General features: G+C 44.9%; 1 pseudogene; it reads left to right on the forward strand.

The window, feature by feature from the left end:
- On the forward strand, positions 1–404 carry LOC101989214 (annotated as a pseudogene).
- Positions 405–11,069: the final 10,665 nt, after the last annotated feature.

An 11,069-nucleotide genomic window follows, 5' to 3' on the forward strand; every position in this document is an offset into this window, starting at 1 on the left:
CTTCCGGGGATGGTGCTTAGAGGCACTCAGGATGGTCCAGCGTTTGACATACCGTCGTAGGCTCTCCTACAACACAGCCTCCAACAAAACTAGGCTGTCTCGAACCCCTGGCAACAGGATTGTTTACCTTTACACCAAGAAGGTTGGAAAAGCACCTAAATCAGCATGTGGTGTGTGCCCAGGCCGACTCCGAGGGGTTCGCGCTGTGAGACCGAAAGTCCTCATGAGATTGTCTAAGACAAAGAAGCACGTCAGCCGGGCCTATGGTGGCTCCATGTGTGCCAGTGTGTCCGAGACAGGATCAAGCGGGCTTTCCTTATTGAGGAGCAGAAAATTGTTGTGAAAGTGTTGAAGGCACAAGCGCAGAGTCAGAAAGCGAAATAAACGTGCGGCTTTTTTAATAAAAAAAAAAAAAAAAAGAAAGAAAGAAAGAAAGGGACATTCACGTTAGCTATTCCTTCCCCGGCATCAGATCAAGCTTCATGCAGAAACAAAAGATGGGTAAATGTGTTGTTATAAGGCTAAAATAATAACAGGTGAAAAGGCTGGAACCAGAGTTCTAGTTTCTCTTTATTCTAGAATGAACAGTCTCACTCTGTTCCAGGCTGACCTGGAACTCACACGTAGTCCAGGCTGACCTTAAATTGGAGGTGATCCTCCTGCTTTGGTATCCTGAGTGCTGGGGTTCATGGCATATGCCACCATACCTGGATTGGAGGCTTTAAAAGAACAATCGAGACATAATTTATATATATGAGTTATCAATTTTTTTGTGAGACAGAGAAGGTCTTATTACAAAGCCTTGGATTGCCTGGAACTCACTTGTAGACTAGGCTGGCCTTGAACTCACAGAGATCCACCTACCTCTACCTTCCAAGTGCTGGGATTAAAAAGCTTGTACCACGATCCTGGGTAGTACATCATTTTGAAAAGAATAATTTAGTATTTTTTCTTTATTCACACGGATGTGTAATCATCACCACTACCTAATTTTAGAAGATTCTCAACACTCAAAAAAAGAAACTATCATACCTCTGAGGAAGCATCCTCGTGTTTTCTCTGCCGCCACTTACCCTACTTCCTGCCTGTAGATTTCCCTGTTCTCAGCATTTCATGTAAGTGGGATCCTGCAGCCAAGCATGGTGGTGCAGAACTGTAACCCCAGCACTGGGGGTGAGGGGGTACAGGAAGAAGGAACAGGAGTTCAAGGTCATCCTCAGAAGCTAGCAAGTCTAAGGCCAGCCTGGGCTACTTGAGACCCCTCCAAAAAAAAAAAAAACCAATAAGTACATAAGGTGAATCACATAATTTGTGACTTTCATATCTTGCTTTTTTCACTTAACATGTGTTCAAGGTTTACTCATGTTATAATAATGTTACCTCATTCCACTTTTATGATCATAGCTTTGTTGAAATATAATTCATATACCATTTGAAACACTCATTTTAAAGTGTACACACTGAAGGGTTTTAATATATTAATTGAGTTATGGAATTACAATTTTAGATTTTTTTTTGAAACAGAGAACTCACTTGTAGACTAGGCTGTCCTGGAACTCACTTTGTAGACCAGGATGACCTTGTACTCACAGAGATCCACCTGCCTCTCTCTCTCTCTCTCTCTCTCTCTCTCTGTGTCTCTCTGTCTCTGTCTCTCTCTCTCTCCTCTCTGTCTCTCTGTCTCTCTGTCTCTGTCTCTCTCTCTCCTCTCTGTCTCTCTCTGTCTCTCTCTCTCTCGTGCTGGGATTAAAGGTGTTAATCACCACCACCAGGCACAATTTTAGAGCATTTTAATCACCTACAATACAAAAACAAGAAGCCATAACCATCAGCAATCAAGCTGTTTCTCTCAAACCTTAGGCAAGCACCAATCTACTTTCAGTCCCTTACAGATTTGCCTATTCTAGATTCGCTCTGTGGTAGATTTACACAATTTGTAGTCTTTTATGACTAGTATTTTCAGGGGTCATTCATTTTGTAGCATGAATTAATGCTTCATATTCCATAATTTTTCTGTTCCTTATTTAGTCGACCCAATTTGAGTTGTTCCTTTTTTTTAGCTATTATTTTATTGTTTTTTTTTTTTTTTTTTTGAGATAGGGTTTCTCTGTGTAACAGTTCTGGCTGTCCTGGAACTTGCTTTGTAGACCAGGCTGGCCCCGAATTCACTGAGATCCGCCTGCCTCTGCCTCCCAAGTGCTGGGATTAAAGACATGTGCCACTACTGCCTGGCTTTTTAAGCTATTATTAAAAATTTTATTTCTTTGAGTATAACTAAATGTAGAGTTGTAGTATCAGGAGGTAGCTATGTCTAGCCTTTGAGTACTCCCAGACTGCTTTTAAAGTGGCTGTGCTTCTTACAGGCCCACCAGTGATGTCTGAGGACTGGGATATCTACAGAGCCTCTCCAACATCTTTTCTGTTTTAGTCAGTGTTCGGTTGCTGTGAGGAGACACCATGACCACAGCAACTCTTACAAAGGAAAACATTTCATTGGGGCTGGCTTACAGTTTAGAGGTTCAGTCCATCATTGTCATGGTGGGAAGCATGGCAGCATGCAGGTAGACACGGTGCTGGAGAGGTAGCTGAAAGTTCTACATCTGGATCAGCAGGCAGCAGGCCACCAGTCCTGGCTTGAGCTTCTGAAACCACCCCCCCCCCCCCAGTGACACAATTCCTCTAACAAGGCCACATGTCCTAACCGGTTCAAATAATGCCACTCCCTATGAACCTTTTGGAGATTTACATGTATGTTTTAGTGTGTGGTCTAAGGTAATGGAGATTTACACATATGTTTTCTTTTCAGTACTAGGGATTGAATCCAGGACCTCATGTGTGCTGAGATGCTCTGCCACTGAGATACATGCCCAGCCCTCTTTTTATTTTGTGTTGGAGGAAAGGTCTCCAGGCTGGTTATGAACCCACTGTAACCCAGGCAGGCCTTCATGTGTGATTCCACTGTCTCCTCCTAAGTAGCTGGGATTGCAGACCTTCATCACCAGCACCAGCTCTTCTAGGAGTTTAAAGTTTTAGTTGTGTTTGGGCCTGTCAAACATTTTGAACTAACTTTTTATGTGATAAGAAGTAGAGGGTCCGGCCGGGCGGTGGTGGCGCACGCCTTTAATCCCAGCACTCGGGAGGCAGAGGCAGGTGGATCTCTGTGAGTTCGAGACCAGCCTGGTCTACAGAGATAGTTCCAGGACAGGCTCCAAAGCCACAGAGAAACCCTGTTTCAAAAAACCAAAAAAAAAAAAAAAAAAAAAAGAAGTAGAGGGTCCAGCACCAATCATACTTTGTATGTGAGTATTCTGCTGTCTTGGCACTATTGTTAAAAAAAAAATGATTCCAGGGGGGCTGGAGAGATGGCTCAGAGGTTAAGAGCACTAGCTGCTCTTCCAGAGGTCCTGAGTTCAATTCCCAGCAACCACATGGTGGCTCATAACCATCTGTAATGAGATCTGGCACTGTATCCTGGAAAGTGTATATATAATAAATAAATTAATTAAAAAAATGATTCCTGATCTTGCCAGTACTCTGAAGGCATAAGCAGGTGGATATCTGGGAGTCTGAGGCCAGCATGGTCTACAGTGCAAGTTCCAGGACAGCCAGAGCTGTTTAATAAAAAGATTCTATTTTAAATAGAAATTCTAAAGTGGGTGTGTTATGCAGGGTACGCAGGGTGAGCACTAGGGGTTGCTCGTGTACCACAGTGCACACGCAGAGGTCAGAGGACAATTGTGGAATCAGATTTTTCCTTCCACCTTTATGTGGGTTCTAGGATTGAACTCAGTCTGTCAGGCTTGCATAGCACACACCCACGCAGTGAGAAGACAGCTCACCTTCCCTAGATGATGTCTATCTTTTTGTTTTGTTTTGTTTTGATTGTTTTGTTTTTCTAGACAGGGTCTCAGGCTCTTGCTGTCCTGGAACTCACTACGTAGATCAGAGATCTGCCTACCTCTGCCTCCTGTGTGCTGGGATTAAAGGCATGCACTGCCACGTCTGATAATATATGTCTATCTTAATACTAGTGCTAGTATCACATTGTCTTTCTTATTATAGGTTTATAATAAGCTTTGAAATTGAAAAGTGTGACTCCTCCAGCTTTGTTCTTTCTCAAAATTGTCTTGGTTATTCCGTGCTCCCTACATTTCCCTATGTATTTTATCTATTTATTCATTTGTTTATTTTTGATACAGTATCTCACTTTGTAGCTCCGGCTGGCCTGGAATTTACAAGGTTGGCCTTGACCTCACAGAGCTCTACTTACCTCTGCCTCTCAAGTACTGGGACTAAATTAAGGAGTAGCCACAACATCTGGCTTCCTATGAATTTTAGATCAGTTTGTTGATTTCCACAGATAATTTGGCTGGGATTTAGGTTAGTGGAGTATTGCGATCTTCACAGTAGTAAATATTACAATATACGCCTATGTCTTCACTTCTATGTTACCTTTAATGTCTTTCAGCAATGCATAGTTGCCAATATATAGCCTTACATTTCTTTTGCTTATTCCTTTAAAAATATTTTAAGTCAGACATAGAGGCTGATGCTAAGTCAGGCTCATGCCTCTAATTCTGGCACTTAGGAGGCTGAAGCAGGAGAATTGCTTCAATTTCAAGGCTAAGACAGACTATATAGTGAGTTTGAGGTAAGCTTGTGGTACAGTAAGTAAATTATGATCACTGAATAACAATTTTAATTGAAAATAAGTTGAGTTTTGCCTTTGATTTTTCTAAGAAACTTATACAAAAAAGTTTACAGTTTGCTAAGACAGTATTTTAAGGTAAGTTTAAGGTAAGCACTTTAAGCCTAACCCTACAGGGACCATAAAGTTCTAGTCTAGTTTCCAAGCTATGGCTGGAAAATGTAGGGCCAAGGCAGAATCGTCAGTGGTCAGTGTAAGTCCCAAGTCCCAGTCTCTGGCCTCCCTCTTTGGAGGCCCTGTCCCTGTGCCCAACAAGCCTTAACCCCTCCCCAGAGGAGGGTCAAGACAGCCCAGCAAAATCTTGACCAAACCTGAATATTTTTTAATTTGGCTTGTTGTGATTTGGCTTGATTGGGATTTTTGCATCGGTAGAGAGCTCGCATTAGGAAAATTCCTAACATCTTGGAGGTCCCACCATGTAGGGTAGCCTTTCTGTGTGGCCATAGGCCACGTGTCGAAAGCCCCCTAGTCCACAATCTGAACTCTCCACGCCACGCTAAAACCGGCTCTTGGGGTACAGTGGATGCATCTTGGTGAGTCCCTTTTTCTTTTTCATTATCTTATAATGTCTTTATTCTTTTTTTTCTCAGTTTTTTTTATTGATATTTATTGAACTCTACAGTTTTCTCTGCTCCCCTCCCTGCTTCTCCCCTCCCCCCTTCAACCCTCTCCCAAGGTCCCCATGCTCCCAATTTACTAAGGAGATCTTGTCTTTTTATACTTTCTACATCCCGTGTAGATTAGATCTATGTAAGTCTCTCTTAGTGTTCGCATTGTTATCTAGGTTCTCTGGGATTGTGGTTTGTAGGCTGGCTTTCTTTGCTTTATGTTTAAAAACCACCTATGAGTGAGTACATGTGATAACTGTCTTTCTGTGTCTGGGTTACTTCACTCAAAATAATGTTTTCTAGCTCCATCCATTTGCCTGCAAAATTCAAGCTGTCATTTTTTTCTGCTGTGTAGTACTCCATTGTGTAAATGTACCACATTTTCCTTTTCCATTCTTTGGTCGAGGGGCATTTAGGTTGTTTTCAGGTTCTGGCTATGACAAACAAAGCTGCTATAAACATAGTTGAGCACATGTCCTTGTGGCACGATTGAGCATCCTTTGGATATATACCCCAAAGTGGTATTACTGGGTCTTGAGGAAGGTTGTTCCCTAATTTTCTGAGAAATCACCACACTGACATCCAAAGGGGCTGTACCAGCTTGCATTCCTACCAGCAATGCAGAAGTGTTCCCTTTTCCTCACAACCTCTCCAGCATAAGTTGTCATCAGTGTTTTTGATCTTGGTCATTCTTACAGGTATAAAATGGAATCTCAGAGTTGTTTTGATTTGCATTTCTTAGATGGTTAAGGATGTTGAGCATTTCCTTAAGTGTCTTTCAGCCATTTTAGATTCCTCTGTTGAGAGTTCTCTGTTTAGGTCTGTACTCCATTTTTTTATTGGATTATGTGATCTTTTGGTGTTCAATTTCTTGAGTTCTTTGTATATTTTGGAGATCAGACCTCTGTCTGATGTGGGGTTAGTGAAGATCTTTTCCCATTCTGTAGGCTGTCATTTTGTCTTGTTGACCATGTCCTTTGCTTTACAGAAGCTTTTCAGTTTCAGGAGGTCACATTTATTAATTGTTTCTCTCAGTGTCTGTGCTACGGGGGTTATATTTAGGAAGTGGTTCCCTATGCCAATGCGTTCAAGTGTACTTCTCACTTTCTCTTCTATGAGTTTCAGTGTAGCTGGCTTTATGTTGAGGTCTTTGATCCATTTGAACTTGAATTTTGTGCGTGGTGATAGATATGGTTCTATTTTCATTCTTCTACATGCTGATATCCAGTTATGCCAGCACCACTTGTTAAATATGCTTCCTTTTTTCCATTTGATAGTTTTTGCTTCTTTGTCAAAGATCAAGTGTTTGACGATTTGTGGATTGACATCCGGGCCTTCTGTTCGGTTCCATTGCTCCTCCTGTCTGTTCTTATGCCAATACCAGGCTGTTTTCAGTACTGTAGCTCTGTAGTAGAGTTTGAAGTCAGGGATTGTGATGCCTCCAGAAGTTCTTTTATTGTACAGGATTGTTTTGGCTATCCTGGGTTTTTTGCTTTTCCATATGAAGTTAAGTACCATTCTTTCGAGGTCTTTGAATAATTTTTCTGGGATTTTGCTGGGCATTGTGTTGAATCTGTGAGTCCCTTTTTCTTGTCTATGCTATAGTGTTTTGGGGGGACCCATTCGTACTTACTTTTGTCAATTATCAGACTCTTGTGGATGCTGTGGGTGTAATAGATTATTAAAAATTGCTGAGGATCCCTGGCAGTGGCAGTCAGCAGGCCCTGAGAGCAGCCGGTTCCAGACAGGGACAGCACATGAGACCTCGCGGCAGGTCTCTGAAGGTGGCTGGTCAGTGGTGAGCCATGTGGCGGCAGCAGGCAAGAGACAGACCGATAGACATACCATGCAGAGTGAGGTTGGATATTTATTTAGTGGTTTTGAAAGGGAAGGGAGAGGGGAGAAGAACAGAGAGGAAGAGAGAGAGAAAGAAAGAGAGAGAAAGAGAGAGAGAGAGAGGGAGAGAGAGAGAGAGAGAGAGAGAGAGAGAGAGAGAGAGGGAGGAGACCAAATTTCCCCTCCAAGAGCAGGAAAAGAGAGAAGACCTGCCTGCCTCAGGGGATGGGGGAGGGAGTGGGTGTGGCTTGTCTCTTAAAAAGATAGAACAGTCATTACAGTGGGCCTGTGCCAAGAGTTTGATCTCAGCTCAGCAACTAGATGGGCAAGACTGGGTCCGAGACGGACTTTGTTTGCTTTAGGGACGCCTAGCATTCAATTTCCCTGGCCCCGTTAGGCCTAAGAGCTATTTTAGCAGATGCGCTGTAATAGACTTAGGCCACACGGTTGGACATAGACTTTAAAATAGGCACTTGCAGTTCAACGCCAGATCCGCTGTCACCCCTAGGATGCCTCTTACAAAATCTTTATAAATTGGGGCTGTCCAATACAAATTGACAGAGCTTACATATGTCCATGGTTTTTTGGCTCTGCGCTCTCGCCCTTCCCTTAGTAGCCAGTGTCTCGCGGCACTGGTCTTGGTAGCTAAGGCCGCAATGCCTCCAAATTCCCTGTCATCTGGGAATTGGGACCCTGACAATTCCAGCTAGACCACGCAGCCAAAGGCACTGGCCCCTCCCCTCCTCCCTCAAGCCCACACTACCCAACCCCCTCCTATGGAGCAACGTTCTCCACTCGTCTCTCCTTCCCGGTCTAGTCTACCCCCTCCCTGCTAATCTGGAAGTTCAAGGTCAACTTCCACTTTACCCACCTTCCTCCTCTCCTCCCCCTCTCACCTCATCTCCCCACCCTTGGACCCCTTCTGCGCACTGGGGTAGCCCCTCCCAATCCTCCCCAGTCTCCTCTTATACCAGATCCCACCATAACTCTGCCCTTCTCTGCCCTCTCTGGGAGGTGGCAGGAGTCGATGGCATTATGAAAGTTCATGTTCCCTTTTCTCTTCCAGAGCTCTCTCAGATAGATCTCTAGGCTAGGTTCCTTTTCTACTAATCCTTCTGCTTATATCAAAGAGTTTTGTTATTTGTCCCTGACCTACAATCTAACCTGGCATGACTATTACGTCATCCGAGCTTCTACTCTCACTCCTGAAGAGCGAAATAGAATTCAGGTAGCAGCTAGGCAATATGCAGACCAGACTCTTTTGATAGAGAGTACAGTCCCTGTGGGAGAAGTGGCTGTGCCGGCCACAGAATCACCCACACTGGGACTACCAACCTGGTCAAAGCAGCTGACAGAGGCGGGATATCATGGTTCGTTGTCTCCTTCAGGGAATGGAAATGGTCTTGGAAAAAGTAGTTAATTTTGACAAACGCTGAGAGGTTACACAGCTAGCAGATGAAAATCCAGCCGTTTTTTTTTTAAATCAGTTACAAGGGACCATGGTCCAATATACCAGGCCCTCACGTCGTCCATGTTGAACTCTTGTCATCTTAGCCTTTGCTCTGACTCCGTTCTTTACTAACTTGAGGACTGGAGGGTGGTGCCAACTTCCTCCGGCTGCCCCCTGGGGGCTGTATGTAGGTAGGCTGTCAGAACTTTCCATAACCCTCATTCCACTCGGCCTTGTGTAATCTAGAGTGGTTAAGGCACCTGGGAGAGAGAACGCAAAGACACAGAGCATGACATCACAACTTTCCACATCCTTTGGCCTGAGCACCCCAGGGACAGGGCAGCCTTCTGAGTCCTTCCCGTATCTCCTCCAATGCCACTGAGGGTTTGCCACCCGAAGCTGAATAGCTCCCCTCTTATCAAGCTGCTGGAAAGATCCTTGGGCTTGCTGAAGTAAATGATTAGCTCGAAGATTAAAAACACAGCCTGTGCCTTGGAGCTGGGGTGTACCCTGTGGGGGTTGTGCGCCGAAGCCCTGGGAGGCAAACAATGGAAGGAAAGGAAACCACCCAGTGGCCACTGCATTTTCCTTCAAGGCTAAGTCTGAGCAGACCTCTCCTGGCAAGGGATAGTTGTACAGTTGTCCCCAGGATAGGAGGCAGTGTTTCTTCAAATGCTTTTCAAACTATACTTATATGTACCTGAGATTTTGGACGAAACAGAGGCGTGAGAAGGAGCAGATCTTAGAAGGCTGGAACACCAACCGCAGCTTGGATTCCCCCCACCCCACAAGAGACAGGACTGAACTTTGGATAGCTCTCCTTGTCGGCTGAGTGGGTTGGATGAGATCAGACATGTTTGGGGTGGTATGGTTGTAGACTTGTGTGGGTTTGACTCGAAGGCCTACCAGCCTTCGCAACAAGGCCTGAAGTGGGGAATGTTGCTGGAATCCTAGAGGTCAGACTCTAGGGATCCTGACAAATCTGACTCCAGAACAGAGAGATGGTGAAAGGCAGGAAAGGAATTTCCATCAGCGTAACTATACTAGGAAGACAAGGCGGGCAATGTCTTCAGCCCTGGCATTAGAGGCGCTCGCTCCTGGATTACGTTCGAAAGGGTCAGAATCCAGAGCAAGAGGCGTGCATTTAATCATCCTTGGTCCGACTGTGGTCTGGTTGATCATTATCTCAGGGTTGGTCTGGCAGGCCTTGTTCAGTTGCCTGGGGTAGGGGTGGCTTTGATCCTTGTCACTGATGTTTATGGGGGCTGTGTTCCTGGAATCCACCAGACTGTGAGAGAATGACTGGGTGCAAAGGAAACAGGTGCACAAAGGGGGCATCGACCAAACTTTCCTTCTGCCTTTTTAGTTAACCCATTGCACACCTGGAGGGCCAAGGGGAGAGTCAATGCTTTTAGCAACCCGCCCTTTAAGCCTTTGTTCAACAGGGGCCAGAGGATGGAGAGCCAGACTCACCCTGGATTTGGGGAAGGGTCCCGGGTGCTTGTGGAGGAGAACCAGCAGAATGCTTGCTCTGAGAGCAGGAAACTTTACTCAGAAGTGGGGAATGATGGCCAAAATTCTCTTAGAAAACTCACTTGGCTAAAACTTAACCCATTCATAACCTATCCCAAAGTCCCCATCAGTGGCCATTCAGGTTCTCCCCATTACCTCTAGAGAAGGGGGTTCCAGATTACTGTTTGTCACCCCCACTGACACGTAAACAGCAGCCTAGGTGCAGGGAGAGACCAGCGAGTACAGGCCTTGTGGAGCAACATTAGGCTTTCAGAACCAATGTACAGGGAAAAAGACAAATTTGGACTGCACAAGAGGTGCCGGAAGGGGTGTGGGGGGACAGGACAAGGCCAGAAGGGGCTGGAGAGGTGGTTCAGCAGTTAAGAGCATTTGTTGCTCTTACAGAGAACTGAGTCCAATTCCCGGCACCCACGATGGCTCACAACTATCCATAATGCTGGTTCCAGAGGATCTGTTGCTCTTTTCTCACCTCTGCAAGCACATGCATGCAGGCAAGACACTCATATGCATAAAATAAGTCTTTAAAAATCCCAGCCGGGGGGCTGGAGAGATGGCTCAGCGGTTAAGAGCATTGCCTGCTCTTCCAAAGGTCCTGAGTTCAATTCCCAGCAACCACGTGGTGGCTGACAACCATCTGTAATGAGGTCTGGTGCCCTCTTCTGGTCTTCAGGCATACATGCAGGAAGAATATTGTATACATAATAAATAAATAAATAAATATTTAAAAAAAATCCCACCCGGGCGGTGGTGGTGCACGCCACTCATCCCAGCCCTTGGGAGGCAGAAGCAGGTGGATCTCTGTGAGTTTGAGGCCAGCCTGGTTTACCGAGTGAGTTCCAGGACAGGCTCCAAAGCTACACAGAGAAACCCTGTCTGGAAAAACCAAAATAAATAAGTAAATAAATGAATAAATAAAAACCCAAAGAAGACAAGA

This window comes from Microtus ochrogaster, linkage group LG5 (genome assembly GCF_000317375.1).
Source record: "Microtus ochrogaster isolate Prairie Vole_2 linkage group LG5, MicOch1.0, whole genome shotgun sequence".
NCBI classification, from domain to species: domain Eukaryota; kingdom Metazoa; phylum Chordata; class Mammalia; order Rodentia; family Cricetidae; genus Microtus; species Microtus ochrogaster.